This window comes from Furipterus horrens, unplaced genomic scaffold, assembly GCF_987537825.1.
Source record: "Furipterus horrens unplaced genomic scaffold, mFurHor1.1.pri manual_scaffold_1, whole genome shotgun sequence".
Lineage (NCBI taxonomy): Eukaryota > Metazoa > Chordata > Mammalia > Chiroptera > Furipteridae > Furipterus > Furipterus horrens.
This window is the reverse complement of record NW_028327171.1, coordinates 21318636-21337852: the sequence shown is the minus strand read 5'-3', so window position 1 is coordinate 21337852 and position 19217 is coordinate 21318636.

Sequence of the window (19217 nt, the reverse complement as noted above, 5' to 3'; positions counted from 1 at the left end):
AGTAAGAAAGTTTTTATTTCATTGTCTATAACTATGAAAGGTGAGCCATTCAACAGAAATAGAAAATAGTCAAGGAAAAGACAACTAATAAAAGAAGGAAAAAGGAAAAAGGAGGGAAGATGAAATAGATTTGTCAACAGAGAATAGGAAAAAATACTGTAGATTAGAAAGAAAAATGAGTCCAGGGACAGTATGCCCTCCTACCCTGGCAAAGAACACCAATGACTGAGACAGAAAAGAAAATCAGTCTGCATTTGGGTCAAGAAGTTTCTGGTAGATTGAGGAGACTAGTAGAGACCAACATTTATGAAATACTTCTATGTGCCTATTTGGGAGGAGTTTGGGGAAGAGATGATTAGGAAGGAAGGCAATTATAAAGTAGTAAGTTAAATCATATTGACTTGAATGGTACAAAATGTAATTCAGGAAATTTTCTTCCCAAAAACACTTGCAACCAACATGCTTGATCAATCTGGGTGCTGAGGCTCTTCTTTCTGTACAACACTTTGCTTAAAGATAATATATATATACCTCTGTATCCTGAATAGTGATAAAGCTTAAATTTAGAACTCCACCCTCAATTTGCAGCATTTCTCAATTAGGCAAAGGCAAAATCTCAAGAATGTTGTACCAACCTTCAGAGAGTAACAAATTGAAAGCGTAAAACCTTAACACAAGAAAATGTGATAAATTTGAGTTAAAATGTATGCATTTCTTGGTGGGCTAGGCATTCAATAAATATTTGTTATTGCATGATTTAAGCTTTAGGTATCAAAGTCCTAAAAGATTCAATTATATGTATTCTGAGTCAAATAAAGTCTCTCACATAGTAGTCCATGTGCAGTCCCTTGAGAGTTGTTCAAGTTCTCTTGTTTTTCTTTTTATATGTTAAGTAATTTCCTGTTGTAGCCTCTATAGTTTGACTATAGTCTTGTGAGACTCTGAGTCGTATCAAAATCTCCTGGAGAATATTGAATTGTTTTGTCTTAATGAGGAACTAATTTGATTAGATTCAAGCTGCCAGCCTTGGGCTATGATTCTAATATCACTTTACTCTTCAAAGTCTGTGTGTGGTGCTATTCTGTTTGGCTTCTCATGTGTATCACCCAGAGGTCAGTCTGGAAACTGGACAGTGGTCTGTACTGTAAATTAGTTCTCAAAGCATTTGCTATGTTCATTCTAGTCAGTTCCATAGATATGCAGCTTGATATTGAACTCAGAAATTCATAGCGGATTTTAAGAATTTTTCTCCATCTTCCCCTTACCTGTGAATTCCTTAATCTTTCTGAATCCCAGAGTCCCTCTTTCCTGCTGCTACAGCCTTCAAGGGCTGTTCTAGGCAGAACTGGCTAGATACTGAGCAGGGCTCAGTGAAAAATGAAATGTAGAGCCCCTTGTTCAAAAATAGTCAGGATTTAAAGATGGTAATGGCTGAGCACTGGACCGAGTGTGGGGCCCTTTTGAGCACAGGGTCCTGTGCAGCGTTGAGAAGTGCATACCCTTAGCTCTATGGAAAGTCAGCATCCAGCCAAGGAAACGACAGAAGCATACCATAATAGAAGATTGACTGTTCCATATAAATGCCTTTGGTTGACAATACTGTTCATGTGTATTCAGGAGCAAAAGGGAAATTTGCCTGTCTTATATGTATCCGGATTATAATAAATACATTAAATCCTCATTATGTGTGGATTCCACATTCTTGAATTTGCCTGTTCACTAACACTTACTTGCAATCCCCCAAATCAGTGTGCATGGATGGTGCTTTTGCAGCATTTGTGGATATGTGCAGAGTGGCAAAAAAAGTGGAGGGGCCCCTTGCACATGTTCCCAGAAGGGGTCAGATAAGTCTACTCTCTGCCTTCCTGTTTCAGTTCTCATGCTGTGATGTTGTGAACAAGTGTCCCTTTCGCCTCTATTTAGTGCTACTATTTTTTTTTTTGCATTTTTTGCTTTTTGGTGGTAATTTCATGGTTCAAAATGGTCTCCAGCCATGTTGCTAAAGTTCTATCTAGTGTTCTTAAGCACAAGGAGACTGCCACTTACCTACAGAGAAAATATGCATATTCTTTATGTATCTTTCAGGCATGAGTTATAGTGCTACGGTTCTGAGTTCAATGTTAATGAACTAACAATATATATTAAATAATGTGTCTTTAAATGAAATACATATAAAACAAGGTTATGTTTTGATCAGTTGGTAAGATACTATGGCTAGAATCTTATAGGAACCTAACTCTGTGTTCACAGAGACTTTATAGGCCATAACTCTGGTGAATAACAAAAATCAACTGCACATGTCCAGTGCAGCTATAGAATCTTATAAAGAGTGTATGCCTGACAAAAACATATTTCAGGGGTCTTATTTCCTACAAGAGGGGGTAAAGAATGAACATTATTCATTACTTATTCTATGGTGGGTATTTTATATACATTACATATCTTTACCTTATATTATATTTATTATCGTATTATCTTTACAAGGTCATTAATATAGAATTCTGATTCATATTTGAAATCTGAAGAAAGGGATCAAATATATCACTTGTCTAAAATCACAGTCTGCCACAGCTGGGGCTAATATTTAAATTCTTGTCTCTATGATGTGGATAGGGTGCATGGCCATTCCATTTCTTCCCTTGGACACATGTCTTTTTCTCCATATGGACATAAATACTATGACAATTCTCTACCATAGGCTAATAGGAAAATGGTAATGAGCAAAGACTGAGTAGGGCCAAGATGAACAGACAGTCCAGGCTGGAGACCTACACCCATACTGTGAGTAAGTGAAGCTATGTGTAGTCATATTCATGACTGGTTGAAAATCACGTGCACATTCCATTGAGGCTGGCTTTATTAGCCATGAGATACAAGTTGCTGGGAGAGGTAGGTCAGTAGCTATATCTCAGGAAGGGCCTGAATTATGGCTTCAGGAAGATTTGTCTGAACATGATGCAGTCCAGTATCTAAAGGTTTGAAGAATAGTTTTCCTTTTCTTCCCACAATAAAATACATGACAAATGGGAGGAGTGTCCCTAGTTAAAATTGTGTTGGGTTTAGCACACATGACAGTTAATAAATCATAATAGAAATCTAGTCATAAGGTAAGGTTTGGTTGGAAGACAGAAGGCTGGTGAATATATATGACAGGTAACTACTGTGAGTCCTCTGTGAGCCAGACTAATTCCAACTCTACTTTACTGGTAAGAACAAATATCCACCTACACTCACTAATAGGCCTGATCAAAATTTGCATAGAAAGTGCTTAGCAAGACTAAGCCTATTTGTTCAAAGTCCTTGATACCCATGAATTGTCCTGAAATCCAAGACCCATATTTTATGAAGTTGAAAAAAAATTATTAATTACCAATATTGAATAAATTAAGGGGAAAAATCACATTATGAATGATTAACCAAATAGCATATCTCATTGCTAATTCCCTCCATTGGTACATGTTCATATGGCTCATGTAATATTCATAAAGTAGACCCAGGTTGTCCTCAAAAACCCTGAAAAACTTAGAGAAGGCTTTCCAAATGAAAAATACATATACAGTGAAAATCAGTACTTCATGCTCCTCTTAGTGAAGCTAGAACCGCGTGAGTGTAGCGTGCCACGGTCTTTATCCCTACTGAAGGTTGTTGGAGTCACACTGGACCACAGCCCACATTCCGACCTTTGAGCTGAGGCCCCTTGGGTACATGTTCAATTTCCCACCACTCCAGAATCATTTGTAATGTAGCAACTTTTCACATGCAAAAGTAAAATTAATAAACCTGTGTTATTCTTTATGTTTGGGTTTTTTTTTAAACATACATGATCGGTAGGACGGTATGCAAATTCTCAGCTGCCAGCAGCACAAATGAGCTTGAGAACACCAAATGATGCAGATCTGCAGGACCGGAGCAATCTGTGGGAAGTCTGGGCAGAGGATCTGCTGCGTAAGACAGAAAAGGACTGTTCAATGCTACACGATAGATGTGCTTGTTTCTTCGCCCGCATGCCCTTGAACAAAGCCATTTTGATCTCCTGGGCTAACGTGGAAAACATATAATTCAATCTAATTTGGAAAAAAGTGTCCAGTTGCACAAATACTGGCTCGCAATGTTAAAACATATGAACCGAAATATCAAAGGAATTTCATATTTCATTAAATGGCCTATTTTATCTATTTGAGATTTCCATTTAATTGAATATTTCTTAATTCATTTAAAATACATAAGCCTGCGGTGTTAAGTCCATTTTTGCATATGAGAACACCACCTTTCAGAAGACTGACACAAAAAAAGACTGTTAACCTGTTTGCTTCTGGTTTTTTCTGTTCCACCTCTAGGCTTAGTCCCAAACTGCAGCACACACTTACTTTTCTTCATTTCTTTAATTTTTACTTCTTTCCACCCTCTTCTCTCTCATATTACTCATTTTTCTATGCTCAGTTTACTTTTTAAAAATATATATCTGCTTTACAAGTCAGTCTTTTTAATTAGTGAAATCACTAAGCAGCCTTGGTCCTGAGAGACTGAAGATAGGAATGGACAACAGCTAGATTATATATAAAAATAGAACCCTGAGCCATAATCGGAGGCAACCAGTCCAGGAAGCCAAACCACAATTTCTATAGCAATTGGCTCTAAATGGGCAGGACTTGATTAATAACCGACAGCTTCTGTAATGTTTGTCCCTGCTTCCAGTTTAGGAGCAATTGGAGAAAGCCAAATATGCTGCCCTAACTAATTACATCGAATGCCTTACTTCTAGAGAGATGGCCTCCAGCTTCCTCACACCAACAGCGTCCAGTCAGGGTCCATCTGAAGCCTTCCTTTTTGTTCACTATAAAGCTTTCCCACTCCTCTGCCTGCCTTTGAGCCTCCGCCAAAACCCAAGTGAGGGTGGCTGACTCCCTTCTATAGCAAGCCCTAAATAAATAGCCTTTGCTTGTTCTCATTTGTGTAGACTTCATTTATTTCCAGTTCTTTCATTCTATGAACTTGCCAACAGAGAAATTCTTTGAATAAATACCATGGCCTTGGCTTTTCTGGAAGTATCGGTTCTCTTTAACTCATGTCTTTAATACCACTTTACCCAGAAGCAAATTCCTCTTTAGGAGGCTTTTTGTTTTACCACAAGTTTTATTTGACTATAAAAAAAAAAAAAAAAGATGAAATATTATTAAAATTGCATATGCATCAACTGTGGCTCTTAAGCTGAAAATAAAATTATAAATTTGTTTCCATACCTATAATAGGACATTTAATAATCTTTGTTATATCTATTGATGAACATATTCTGAAAAGTCTTTCAGTCATATGTCAAACAGAAACTACAAAAATATTATGTTTTTCGTCTAAAACTGTTATGTAAGGGCTTTGAGGTTCCTAGGAGTTCAGTGCTTTCCATTCTATTCACGTTTTTGTTGAAATAAAAGCTAAAACAAAATAACCTTGTATATGCATATTAGAACTTCTAACAGGTAACGGTTTCCATGGATACTTTTATGCAGTCGAGGAGTTTGTGTGTGGATAAAAGTATTCTTTGCTAGTTCTAAGAGATTCTCCTCTGATAAAGAACTTCTGCCAATCATTTCATATATCTTGACTTTCTAAAAGGATAAAAAATAATGCATATCATGTGTTATGTTGTAAGGTGTAAGACAGTTCTATCTCAATAACCTTTTCAATCATCTGGCCTAGTCTAGGAATGCCTTGAAATTTTGTTAAAGCTCTAAAAAAATTTATGAAGATTTTATAAGCAAATTTTCATGAATTTAAAGTATTGCTTTCTAGACCTTTATAAAGCATTTTTGCTCTTTTCCTTTGTCATTATTTAGGCAGCTTAAATTACCAATGTTAGAACAAAAGTTTATCTTTTATTTATAATAGCTTTTGGAGCAGTTTTATCTTGACTTGAAAATTTTTATGTCTTTGAATCTTATTTTTGACACTGCACCCAAGTTAAATTTTTTGCAATTTATCTATCCTTTTGAGAGACATGCCAAAAAAAAAAAAAGTAAGATTTCAGGTCATGGGACCGCTAGGTTAATTTTAAACCATATAGTTTTATGAGGAACTTGATGAGATTCTATGACATTTTAATGAGTGAAGTTTTTCTAAACAACATGTTTTTAATATAGCACTGAAATGTGTCTAAGCAATTGTAAATTATGACCATGGCCCATAACATTTTTTAAACAAATAATCTGGAAAATAATTTGATTTTATTCTGATTTAAGAGTTGACTCTCAATTATTTTTTATTTTTGCTAGGTAACATGAGCACTGGATGGCATCAAGTGTAAATAATGATTAAAATAGTAAAAATAAAAGGCAATCAAAATATCACTCATCTACCAAACTGCTCAAATAATATATTTTTATGACAAATCTTGATGATCTATGTTTTCATGTCCACAGATGCAAAGGTGTTCCATTGAGCATAATATTGGCATGGTCCATTATGCAATTATAGTTTAAAATAAAATGGCTGTCAAAAGTATATTAAATAATATGAGAGGAAACATATAAGTGGAAACTATATTTAGCGCTAACATTGGATTTGGGCTTGGCTTAATCAAGATGGCATTTTAATGATTACCAGGGATATTGCTCTTAGAAAATGATTCCTTGGAATGGAATTAACTGTAGTATTGTGCACTGCTAGAAAGGGGCCTCCTTTCAAAAGCTACTTGAAATAATAGGTATTTTGTAATATGTATTCATTATGTGATTAAATAGAATATTGCAATAGCATACTTATAGTCAGCATTGAATAATGTAAACTTCAAGCCTGAGGTATCATAAAGTTGCTTTCTGATGATTTTTATTAATAAAAATATAGAATATAGAATATCCTAGTTTCATATCTTCTTCCTTTGTTGCATCGGTTGAGATAGGTATTTGCCAAAGGTAATTATGATCACCTTCTGATTTTACACTCCCTCTTAACAACATACCCATTTTAATGGCTTTAACCAGAATCTGGTCACTTCAAAAATCTATATCCCCCACCCAGACGTCTTTATTTTTATTTTTATTTTATTTTTTTATTATTTTTCTATTATAGTTGTCCCACTTTTCCTCCCATTGCTCTTGCTGCCCTGCCCACCGCCCCCCTCTCCCACAGTCAATCCCCACCCTGTTGTCTGAGTCTATGTGTCATTTATACTAGTTCCTTGACTAGATCCTTTCCCTTCTTTTCCCTCTTTTCTCCCTCCCCCCTCCCCTCTGGTCACTGTCACTCTGCTCCTTGTTTACATTCCTCTGGTTCAATTTTGCTCATTTGTTTGTGTTGTTCATTAGTGTCTTGGGTTAGGTAATATCATATGGTATTTATCTTTTGCTGTCTGGCTTATTTTGCTAAGGATAAATTTCTCTAGTTCCACCCAAGTTGTCGCAAATGGTAGGAGTTCTTTCTTTCTTTCTGCTGCATAGTACTCCATTGTGTAAATGTACCACAGTTTTTTGATCCACTCATCTACAGATGGGCACTTAGGCTGTTTCCAGCACTTAGCTATTGTAAACAGGGCTGCTATGAACATAGGGGTGCATAGGTTCTTTTGAATTGGGGTTTCAGGATTCTTTGGATATTATCCTAGCTATGGAATTGCTGGGTCAAAAGGCAGTTCCATTTTTAGTTTTTTGAGGAAATTTCAAAGTGTTTCCATAGGTGGTTGCACCAGTCTGCATTCCCACCAAAAGTGCACTAGGGTTTCCTTTTCTACACAGCCTTGCCAGCACTTGTTTGTTGATTTGTTAATAATGACTGTGCTGACCAGTGTGAGGTGGTCTTTAATTGTGATTTTTATTTGCATTTCTCTCGTGGCTAGTGATGTTGAGGATTCCTTCATGTGCCCTCTGAATGTCCTCCTTGGAGAAGAGCCTGTTCTGGCCCTTTGGCCATTTTTTAATTGGGCCGTTTGTCTTCTTGGTGTTGAGATGTGTAAGTTCTTTATATATTTTGGAGATCAAACCCTTATCTCATCCCCCACCCAGACTTCTAAATCACTATATTCTACCCACACTTTTTCCCTGAGTTTCTGATGAAAATATTAAATACTTAATTGAGACTTCTGCCCATGTATGCAACTTGAACCAAATATGTTTTACAGCACACTCAGCAACATCCCTCAAAATCTGTTCCTCCTGCAAGGACCTGAACACAATGCTGGCCATGGCTTCAACCTCAATACTCACTTCTGACATGTGCTGAAGTCCTCTGAGCTCTATGCACCAAGGCCTTCTCAAGCCTGCCCTTCCTTTCCTGGCCCGTTATCACTGTCTGAATTCACACTCACATCTTTTTTCTGAATTATCTGAATAGCCCCTGATATCTTTCCTAAACTGACACCAGAATAATCCTATAGCAAAAGCCTAATCAAGCGAGTATTTTTATTTTAAAAACTTTTTTTTTTTAAGGACAAAGATCAACTTCTTTAAAATGTTATATGGAGTCTATTATAATTTGGCTGTGGTGATGCCATCCTTTGAAATTTAATCTCCAAAAGTTCTTTCCATGTATACAATGCTTTCTGGCCTGTTGTTCACCATTACACTTTGTTCTTTCATGCTTCCAAGCCTTAGCACTTTCTACCCCTTTTGTTTAGAAGGTCCTTCCAACTTACCTTGCCTTATTCTCCAATTTTCACCTGTCAGACTCCCAATCACTAAGAGGAAACACTAGCATCATCTGTTCTCTGAAGAACACAGAATTCACTGCAATTACTCCCACACTCCCCACAGAGTAAGAAATCCTTATTCTGCACTTTGATCTCTCTCATATATTCCTTCAGCACAACATGTATCATGTTGGATTACAAGTATCTTATGATATGTCAGTTTCTCCGCACACAACTCATTGTTTTAAGGAGATAACACTGGCCCTGATTCTGGAGTGTGAAGATAAATTCCCTCAATCCTTCCTTGTATAGCTTGAGCTGCCGGTTTCAAGCTATAAAACAAGGGACCTGGATCAGTTAAACCTAAAATCCTTCCCAACCCGTATGTTCTAAAATTCTTTGGTTTCCACATAGCATCCAGGGTATGTATGTATAATAGCATATTTTAACAGATCTGTGCTAAACTTTGAAAGTCAGTCTACATTTGACTTCCAGGTTTATAAGAATTAGGCCCATTTAGAGCTACCTTTCTAGATTTAAGCACACAGAATTGTAAAATCTAAGAGAAATTACTCAATAAACTATAAGAATTATGTTTTGATAACTGAAAAATATAATAATTTCTATGCTATAATTCAAAAAGTCAAGATATTTTCTCAAATGCTTTCATCAACTGTGAAATGTGTGTAGAAATTTGTGAGTCTTGAGAAGACAAGTTTGTTGACAGTTTTATTTCTTGTGACCAGATATCTAAAGAAATTAAGTTCTATATAAAAGCATTTCTCTTTTATTTTATTAGTTTTATTTTTATTTTTAATTATATTTTATTGATTATGCTATTACAGTTGTCCTGATCCCCCCCACACACACACACAGCACACACCACTCCCTCAGGAAACTCCCACACCATTGTTCATGTCGATGGGTCATGTGTATAAGTTCTTTGCTATTCCATTTCCTATACTGTCCTTTACATCCCCGTGGCTATTCTGTAACTACCTATTTGTACTTCTTAGTTCCCCTCACCTCTTCACCCATTTCCCCATACCCCCTTCCCCACTGGCAACCATCAAAATGCTCTCCATATCCATGATTCTGTCTCAGTTCTTCTTGTTTGCTTGATTTGTTTTTTAGTTTCAGTTTTGGTAGATATGTATTCATTGCCATTTTATTGTTCATAGTTTTGATCTTCTTTTTCTTAAATAAATCCCTTTAACATTTCATATAATAATGGTTTGGTGATGATGAACTCCTTTAGTTTTTTCTTGTCTGGGAAGCTCTTTATCTGCCCTTCAATTCTAAATGATAGCTTTGCTGGGTAGAGCAATCTTGACTGTAGGTCCCAGCTTTCATGCCTTTGACTATTTCTTGCCAATCTCTTCTAGCCTGAAAAGTTTCTTTTGAGAAATCAGATGACTGTCTTATGGGAACTCCCCTGTAGGTAACTAACTTCTTTTCTCTCACTGCTTTTAAGATTCTCTCTTTATCTTTAACTTTTGGCAGTTTAATTATGATGTGTCTTGGAGTGGGCCTCTTTGCATTCATCTTGTTTGGGACTCTCTGTGCTTCCTGGACTGCATATCTATTTCCTTCACCAAATTAGAGTTTTCTTTCATTATTTTCTCAAACACATTTTCAGTTTCTTGCTCTTTCTCTTCTCCTTCTGGTACCCCTATAATGCAAATATTAGACCTCTTGAAGTTGTCCCAGAGGCTACTTATACTATTCTTTTTTTTTTATTATTCTTTATTATTCTTTTTTCTTCTTGTTGTGATTATTTTTTTTATTTTTTGCTCCCTTCTGTTCTGAATCATTGATTTGATTCTCAGCTTCATCCACTTTTCTGTTGTTTCCTTGTAAGTTGTTCTTTAGTTCAATTAGTGTATCTTTCATTTCTGACTGGGTCTTTTTTATGCTGTTGAGGTCCTCACTAAGTTCCTTGAGCATCCTTATAACCAGAGTTTGAACTCTGCATCTGATAGACTGCTTATTTCCATTTTGTTTAGCTCTTTTTCTGGAGCTTTGATCTGTTCTTTCATTTGGGCAATGTCCTTTTGTCTCCTCATTTTGGCAGCTTCCGTGTTTGTTTCTATGTATTAGATAGAACTGCTTTGACTCCATGTCTTGGTAGTGTGGCCTAACATAGTAGGTGTCTTGTAGGATCCAGTGGCACAGCCTCCCCTAAAACACAAGCTGGGTACTGGAGGTGTGCCCTTCATTTGGACTGAGTATACTGTCCTCTTGTAGTTGAGCCTTGGTTGCTGTTGGGAGATCTTTGGGAGGGGTTTACCTAGGCCAGTCAGCTGCAATGGTTGACTGTGACCACTTACCAACAACCTCCACCCTCCATGGAAGATCAGCTGTGCAAAGGCAGGATGGTGGTGCTGTGATGTGGTCTATAGCTATCCACTGGGTGCACTGGCCTGGTGTTTCCCAAGTGGTGCAGGTCAAAGTGAGCCCCCACCTATGTTTTGCACAGGGCCACCAAAGTTGAATTATAAAGCAAGCTGAGATGCCTGCTACTTGTGCTTGGCTTGGAGATTCCCAGGTGAAGCCAAGCTGTGAATCTAGGCTGGCTGCTGCTTGTGCTGGGTCTGGGGCTCACTAAGGTCAGCTGTTGCTTGTTTGAGAGGATTTAGGATATTATAAAGCTTGAGCCGAGACCAGCCATTCATATGGAAAAGCAGCTCTGGTTGCCCATATGTTGAGTGGGGCAGAGTCTCTGGGTATCTCCAAGGCAGGTCAAACAGCATTAGCCAGGTTGATGGGGTCTCAGATATGGTACCAGCTTACCAGTCTGTGGAGGGAGGGTTTAGAAAAAGAACAATGGCTTCCCCTTGCCTTTATGCCAGCACTTCAGTTCCTCCCTGTATGCCATTGGTGCCTTTCAAGCTTCTACCCTGGTGCTAGAGCTCAAAGGGAGTGAATCTGAGTAGGTGAGTCTGTGTGTGGGTTCTTTAAAAGGAACTTCTTGGGGCTCCATAAGTTTCTCCCACCAACTCAATCTCCTCTAGTTTTTGCAGCCAGAAGTTGTGGGGACTTATCTTCCTGACACTGGAACACTGGGCTGGGGGACCTGGTGTGGGGCTGGGACTCCTCCCTCCTGAGATATCCCTCCCAGATCTTTATTTACCACATGTGGTTGAGGGACTACCTGTCCCACATCTGAGCCCCTCCTACCAGTCTGGGTGGATGTGGTTTCTTTAATTCCATTATTGTCAGACTTTCATTCAACTCACTTTCTGGTGGTTCTGAGTAATGGTTATTCTATAGTTTAGTTGTAACTTCAATGTGGTTGTGGAAAGAGGCGAGCCATGTCTGCCTATGCAGCCATCTTGTCTTGAAGTAAAAGCTTTTCTTTTCAGATTTTCATAAAGTTTAAAGTGTGTGTGTGTGTATGAGTAGGCTTTGGTGTTCCAACTCTATTTAACTTACTTTTTTGGTTTGTTTTGGTCAATAATATATATATATATTTTTAACAAGCACAGTACTTTCTGCATAGTACTGTGTTGGTACTATGAACAAGAAGGTTCACACAAGATCTGGAATCCAAAATCCAGGAAAAAGGTAATGCAGCTCCTGGGAAAATTAGTTAATGAACAAGCTCTTCCTACCTCTACCCTTTGTACTTCTAGCACCAGGGGAAAAAGTAATTGTTATAAGGATAATATTTAACACATTATGTTTACAATGTGCCAAGTACTTTAACCTAATACACATTACATTTGCAATGTGTCCAGTACTTTAACAATAAACATAATAATTTTAGCAATAATTCTTCCATGATGACTTATTTAACTCCAGTACACTTAGTAATCTTTCATTTTGCACATCCATATTCTCTTGTGCATATCTCTAGTAGAGCAGCTCTCAAATGGGTAGATATTTTCATTTTCTTTGTTTTACAGAGGTGGAAACTAGGAGACAGAAATGCTGAATGAGTTATGTAAGCTCACACAACTAGGACATGGTACCACTGGAATTTAAGGCCAGGGAATCTTATTCCAAAGTCAGTGCTCCTAAATGCCACATTATAGTTTTATCCTTGGGGGAATTTGACCAAAGAATGTGGTTCAATGGATTGAGTACTGGCCTGCAAACCAAAGGGTCATTGGTTTGATTCCTGATTGGGGCACATGCCTTGGTTGCAGGGTGGGTTCTTGGTTGGGGGCATGCTAGAGGAAACCACACATTGATGTTTCACTCCCTCTATTTCTTCCTCCCTTCCCCTCCCTCTAAAAGCAAGTAAATAAAATCTTAAAAAAGAAAAGAAAGAAAGAAAAAAAGACACAGCAACTTTGAGAAACAGACTTGGAGTCATAGAGAGGAAAGCTTTGTCTTAAGCATATTGAGATTTATGTGCCAATTAGAAGAGGCATGCAGTTAGGCCTCAGATCTTTTTAGTGCCAGCCAATGAACCTGCTCCTCTTTGCAGAGCCAGGCATCTGAGATTCCCAAAATGGATCAGTCCCTCTGCTGGGATTCATCTCAGGCCAGGAATAGCTTCTCTACCTGCAGGAAATGTAAAATACTCTTACCAAATCATGATTAGTCGCCCTGGGGGAGAACACAGTCTAGTAGAGAAACCCAAGAGAATGTGTATGGAAGTTAGCTCCTAATGTACACTTAAATATCAATGCAGTGAAACCCCAGCGGATGTCACCATGGACAATAGGCAGTGCAGTGTTCCTACTCTTCCGAGAGGGAGAAATCCCTTTGCCTTATGCAACCTTAAAGCAAATAGAGCTATGGGAGCTCCTGGAAGGTCTGGTTAGTTTCACTGACTGGGGAGTAAAGAGGGGCTGTTCTTGATGAAAGAAACAATGAGAGCAAAGGTGTGCCACAGGAAATGTGCTGTGCATTCTCAAAGGAGGATCCTGAAATATCGCTTTTGGGAAAGCAGGTTGGGTGACAGTGTTGGCAGTATAGTGAGGAATGGTTCAAGACTAAGTGCAAGTTTTGAAATGAAAAATAGTGATTCCCATCCTGTGGAGCTAATTAAAACGTGTTCTCGATTTTCAAGCTTTCAAACAGAAGCCTATTATGAATGCAGCATTCAGAACAGGGAACACATGGTAGCCTCATCCTCCTCCTGCCCTGGGTCTCGGGGTTCAGGGATTCTTGCTTGTTCCTCTTCATGTCAAAACTGTTGAATGCTTAATAACTGAGTCACTTTTAGAAAGATTTCAGCCACCCTCAGCCACCTGGAGATTAATTTAGAGCAACATATTCAGGAGAAGGCATAGAAATGCAGTGACAACTGTTTTGTATACTTGAATTTTTAAAGAAAAAGAAAGCTAATGTCTTTAAATATTTGCTTCCATTAAAAAGTATCACATTTGTAAAGTATATTTTGTACATTGAATCAAAATCAAACAACATAAAAAAGGCACACCAAAAAGTTGTTTAAATCACTCTGAATTCTACCACCAAAAATCACCATTATAAACATCTTATATATGCTTTCCTTAGACTGATTGATTGATTGATTGATTTGTCTATCTACTTATTTATAATGTGTAGCAAGCTTGTGGATTTGCCATGTCATTATTCCTTTCCTTATACTTGAGAGGGCTGTGTCCAGACGTTTTATTTGTCTGATACTATATAGCAGTGACTTAAGTCACTTCACTGTTTCATTCATTCATTCATTCATTCTCTCTCTCTCCTTCTTTCTGTGTGTGTGTCTCATCTTTCCTCTGAGATAACCTGAGAATCTGATTGTGTTCATCTGCATTCAATAGACTTTCCCAGGAGGAGATTGGTGTGGGGGTGCTAAGCTGACAGGATACCTGGGTTCTGATATCTCTCTTCTGAGATTTGGTTCAATGTCCTAGACAAGAATTTTCTAAGTCTGGTTGGGCATGCACCTCATTGGGGGTGGTTCAGGAGGAGAGAGTACAATTATACTTTGAACCATTTTCCAAATTCAGAGTGTGGTTGTGTGGATTTTATTTCTGAGAGCATCAACTTCCTTTTTCATTTTCCCCATTTTACCTATAACTTACAGTAGCAATTTCCACCATGGCCTTAGCCAAAAAAAAAAAAGGTAAGGTAAATTATAGTTTGCTTTTCTGCATGTCTGGGGATATTGTGAGAATGTCATGATTTAGTCAATGCATCAAACTGACTTCTGGATTTGGGAACGATTTGAACCCCACCTGCACTATCTTTTCTCTCTTACACCTGCTACCCCCTTCCCAAACCTCATGTTCTTTCCTTAATTATGTTATTGAAGGTTACACTGTCACTTTATGACATTATGCTCCTTTCCTAGTTTTATTGTTGTGAACTTATATGTACATGTACATATATATTTTAATATACAAAATTTGCTCATTTTCTTAGATATGGAGGAAGAGTCTGGTAATAACAGATCTCTCTGGAACTATGAAGTACTTCTATTCCAACAATTTCACTAATCAAGCTTTTAATTTTTCCTTATGTGCTCCTCTTCCTAATGTCAAAAAGAGCAATTGTTCCTCACTTGAGCCATATGGAAAAAGCCCCAGCTAAAGCTCCGACTAGATTCTTAAATCTTCTGACATTTTAGCTAATGAAAGGCCTTTCTTCTTTTCTGAGAATAAGGAATTGACTTACTAGATATTACTCTCTCCTAAGATCCTTGAACTAAATCACAGTATTCTGCTGCACACTTTAGAATGCTGCACCCCAATAAAGGACATAGCAGAGTCTCAAGATATAATAAATAGCTGGTTACTGTGTTACTTATCCTGGCCAATAGATTTAAGGAAAGTTAATGTCACTTATTTTTTAAATAATCATAATAAAGGGCATAACACAAACATCTAGAGTTCTCTGAGATTAAAAGATGTTTTTTATTATTTTATGCCATGTTGCAGAAAAATTGGAAGGCAATATACATTATAAATGAAGAATTTCAAGGGCAAGTAATAGAATTTCAGAGAAGCTTAGACAAGTAAGTCAATGATGACTGACTGCTAGGTAATAAGCTAAGGCAACAGTTACTTATGCCTTTACCTCATGAAAATTAAGTATTAAAAACAACCTAAATATCCAACAATAAGGAAATATTTAAATAAGTTTTGATAATGGAATATTATATAGCCATGACTATTTAGATCTTTAAAGAAGGTTGATTTATATAGTGCAAACCTCACAAGCTAAGGTGAAGTGAAATAAGAGGTTATACAACTGTATATATGAAATGCATTCAATTACTCAAAATAATCAACATATCTGACTGCTTTAAAAACTGGCAGGAATTACCCTAATATTTTAGGAGACTTTATCTCTAGATTATGGACTTTGGGGTAATTTTTTTTTATACTTTGTTATAGTTAATTAGCACACATTACTGTTAAAAGAAAAAATACACATATTTTACATTAATTAACAGTAATGAAGCATCAGTCAAGACATGGTAGACCCCAGTAATGGTGTGGGATTTCTCAGAGTGTGATAAGACTTCTGAGCAAAGGCACGATATGAGCTAACTTTGATTGTTTGAAGAATATGGCAGGTTGCTCAGTGAAGAACAGACTGTAGGAAGCAAGTGTGGGCATGGAGAGCAGTTAGGAGACTTTGCAATGACCTAGATGAGAGATGATGTGAGCCTGGACTAGGGTTATAGTATAGAAGTGGTAAGATATGGAAAACATGTGATATATTTTCAAGGTAGAACTGCCTATGGTTGAATGTGTAATGTGATAGAAAAAAGAAAAACTTGGGAATGATGCCTATCTTTTTGGATTAAGCACTTAAGATAATGCCATTTACCATGAGGAGGAAATCCAAGCAAGAACCAGTTCATGTTGTTTGATTTCAGCATAAATAAGATTTTAAATATTGATTCTTTCTTTGTCATTTTGATAAGCATATCTGTCTAAATCACAGGCATAAATCTTGAGCTGAAGAGAACTAATTATAAAGTTCACAGTTCCATTCAACATAATACCCAGGCATTAACATTACATCCAGGTTAAAGTTAACTCATCTCACTCTGCTATGTATTCTCAAAAATATGATACATTTACATATCTTGTCCATTCAAGTATAAAATTCATTCAGCATCATGTTTCGTTTATGAGATTACTTTGCTCTCCCAAATTAGTAGCCTCATTTCTTCCTTCCCTGCTTAGCCTGGACCACCAATGCAACCAATTTTTGTCCATACCCTTCAGTCCCTCAACTTCTTGTCCTTCCAGCCCATGTGAGTTACCAATCCCTGACCTATGATTAATCTAACCATCTGCTTGCTCAACAGACACTTCAGAGCTGCCGAACACTGCTGGAGAAAAATCATATAACTGGATTCCTTGGACGTATTACTCATGCACCAGTGCTAACCTCCACTTGGTCCTCAGTGTTCCTGGGCAGTCCTTTCATTTGTCTCTATTCAGATACCATTCCCATTCATGTAGTAACCATTTTATGTTTTTAGACTCCTCCTCAAGCTTTGATTTGTATATCGAGGTGGAAAAAAAGTATTGCTTTCTGGAAAACACAATATTCTAAGTAATTAATTGATTCAAATTTCCTCCTTTAACTACAGTGTTGTGTATATTAAAACTCATTCTCACCAACCACATTCAACTCCTGTGGTGTTCATCTCCAAACATGTCTTTCAGATCCTGCTCCATCATCATTGTTGACTGCTTTGTCTTTCTCAACAAATGTGCTTCGGTTGTCACTTACTCTAAAGAAAAACTTTTTCACTTCCTGGTCCCTTTCTAGCTGGTATATCTGTCTTTTTTCTTCTTTCACTGCAGATTTCATTATGAAGAGTCAGCACTTTTTTGTAATCACATCCCTCCACTGAACTTGTCTTTCCAAGGTCAGCAGTGACCCACAAGTCTTAACTTCAATTATTTCACATCTTGATCTCATTTGCCATCTCTGCAGCATTTAATACTCTTGACCATAGTCTCTTACTTAAATGTCTCAACTCGTGTTTCATGGCCCTAATTCCTCTGATCAATTCTAGATCTTCTTGATTGATATTTTTTTCTTTGCAATCACTTGCACGTGTATTTCAAAAGTCCTTCCCACATCCTTGTTTTCTCCTCACATTTATTCCTCTTCTTGAGTGATATTATTCACCCATAAATTCAGCTTTCACCACTGTTGGCAGCCATGAAAATGTGCTGCTCCAGCCTCTCATGTGGAGAGCAGAAGTGACAAACGGCCCAGGCTGCTGCTCTCATGAGGCGACCACCACAACTACACCAAGGCCGCACTTCCCCTGGGTTGCTCCCCACCAATGATTGAGAGTGGCGGTTGGATCCTGGTGTGGGCCTATCCCTGCAGTACCCAGGTCACCTCCAATTAATGAGTCTGGCTTAAGGACTCCTTCAGCTTAGAGAAAACTTTCTTAGGACTGCTGTAATTTGAGACTTTCCACTCCAGCCTCTTTCCTTCCCCGTCTCCTTATCACAGATGTCAGACCAGCATTGTGACTGTTTCTCCCAATAATTCTCCTGCCTGCTTGATCCTGTGTTGACAACCACTTCCTGAAAGGTGAAATTTAACACATGTGTACATCAGTCTAAATGAAGCACAGAGAGCAGAAAAGATATGTGAGTCAATGCATATTTGACCCATGTTCATCACTTTTCATATATTAGCCAATTAATCTCCAAAACCATAAAGTAAGTGGGTATCCTTATGTTTATTCATATGAAAAAAATGGAGTATAAAGGGGTAAGTAAATTTAGCAATATCATAAAGCTTAGAAGTGACAAAATCAGAATTTAAATCCAGGCCAGTCTATTTTGATAGCCAAAAAAAACTTCCCCCTGTATCATAGTTCCTGCCCCAGGAAAAATGGAGTACCTCCACTTTGAAGAAATCGGTCTGGAGAGAGTGTGCCATGGAAGTTGGGGGAAACCTCCACCGGTCTTCCCAACCTGGAAAACTAGTTGTACTAAAATTTATAATGTTTCTGCACTGCATGCCAACTGGCTGGGTTTTGGTATAGCTACTTACAAAAAAAAAAAAACAAAAAAACTTTAACACTATTCTTACATTTTAGAAAGTTACCCAATATCCACAACATTCCTGCTTATCTCTCACAGACATTTTCTGTATAGAAAACCATACTGCAAAAAAGTGTGGTATAATTAGGTTCTAGTGGGTATCTATATATAAATTGTTACTTCCACATGTGTCATATGTGCTACTAAGCCCTGCCTTAAATCAGGGATGGGGCATAAAAATGGAGAGAAGAATGGAGCTACTAATGCATTCTTTAAATGAATTTCATGAAGTCTTATTTACAAACCTTGGACTAATCACAAATTTGACTCTAGTTATCTTAAATCCTGTTCAAGAACAAAGATCTTGCCCGGGCTAGTGTGGCTTAGCAGATTGAGTGATGTCCTGTGAAATGAAAGGTCACCAGTTCGATTCCCAGTCAGGGCACATGACTGGGTTACGGGCCAGGTTCCCAGTTGGGGGCATGTGAGGGTAACTGATTAATGTTTCTCTCCCTCACATCGATGTTTTTCTCCCTTTCTTTCCCCCTCCCTTCCCCTCTCCCAAAAAGCAAATAAATAAAATCTTTTAAAAAAAGAACAAAGATTTGGTGTTACTCTTAATAATACAATTTTAGTTCAGATTG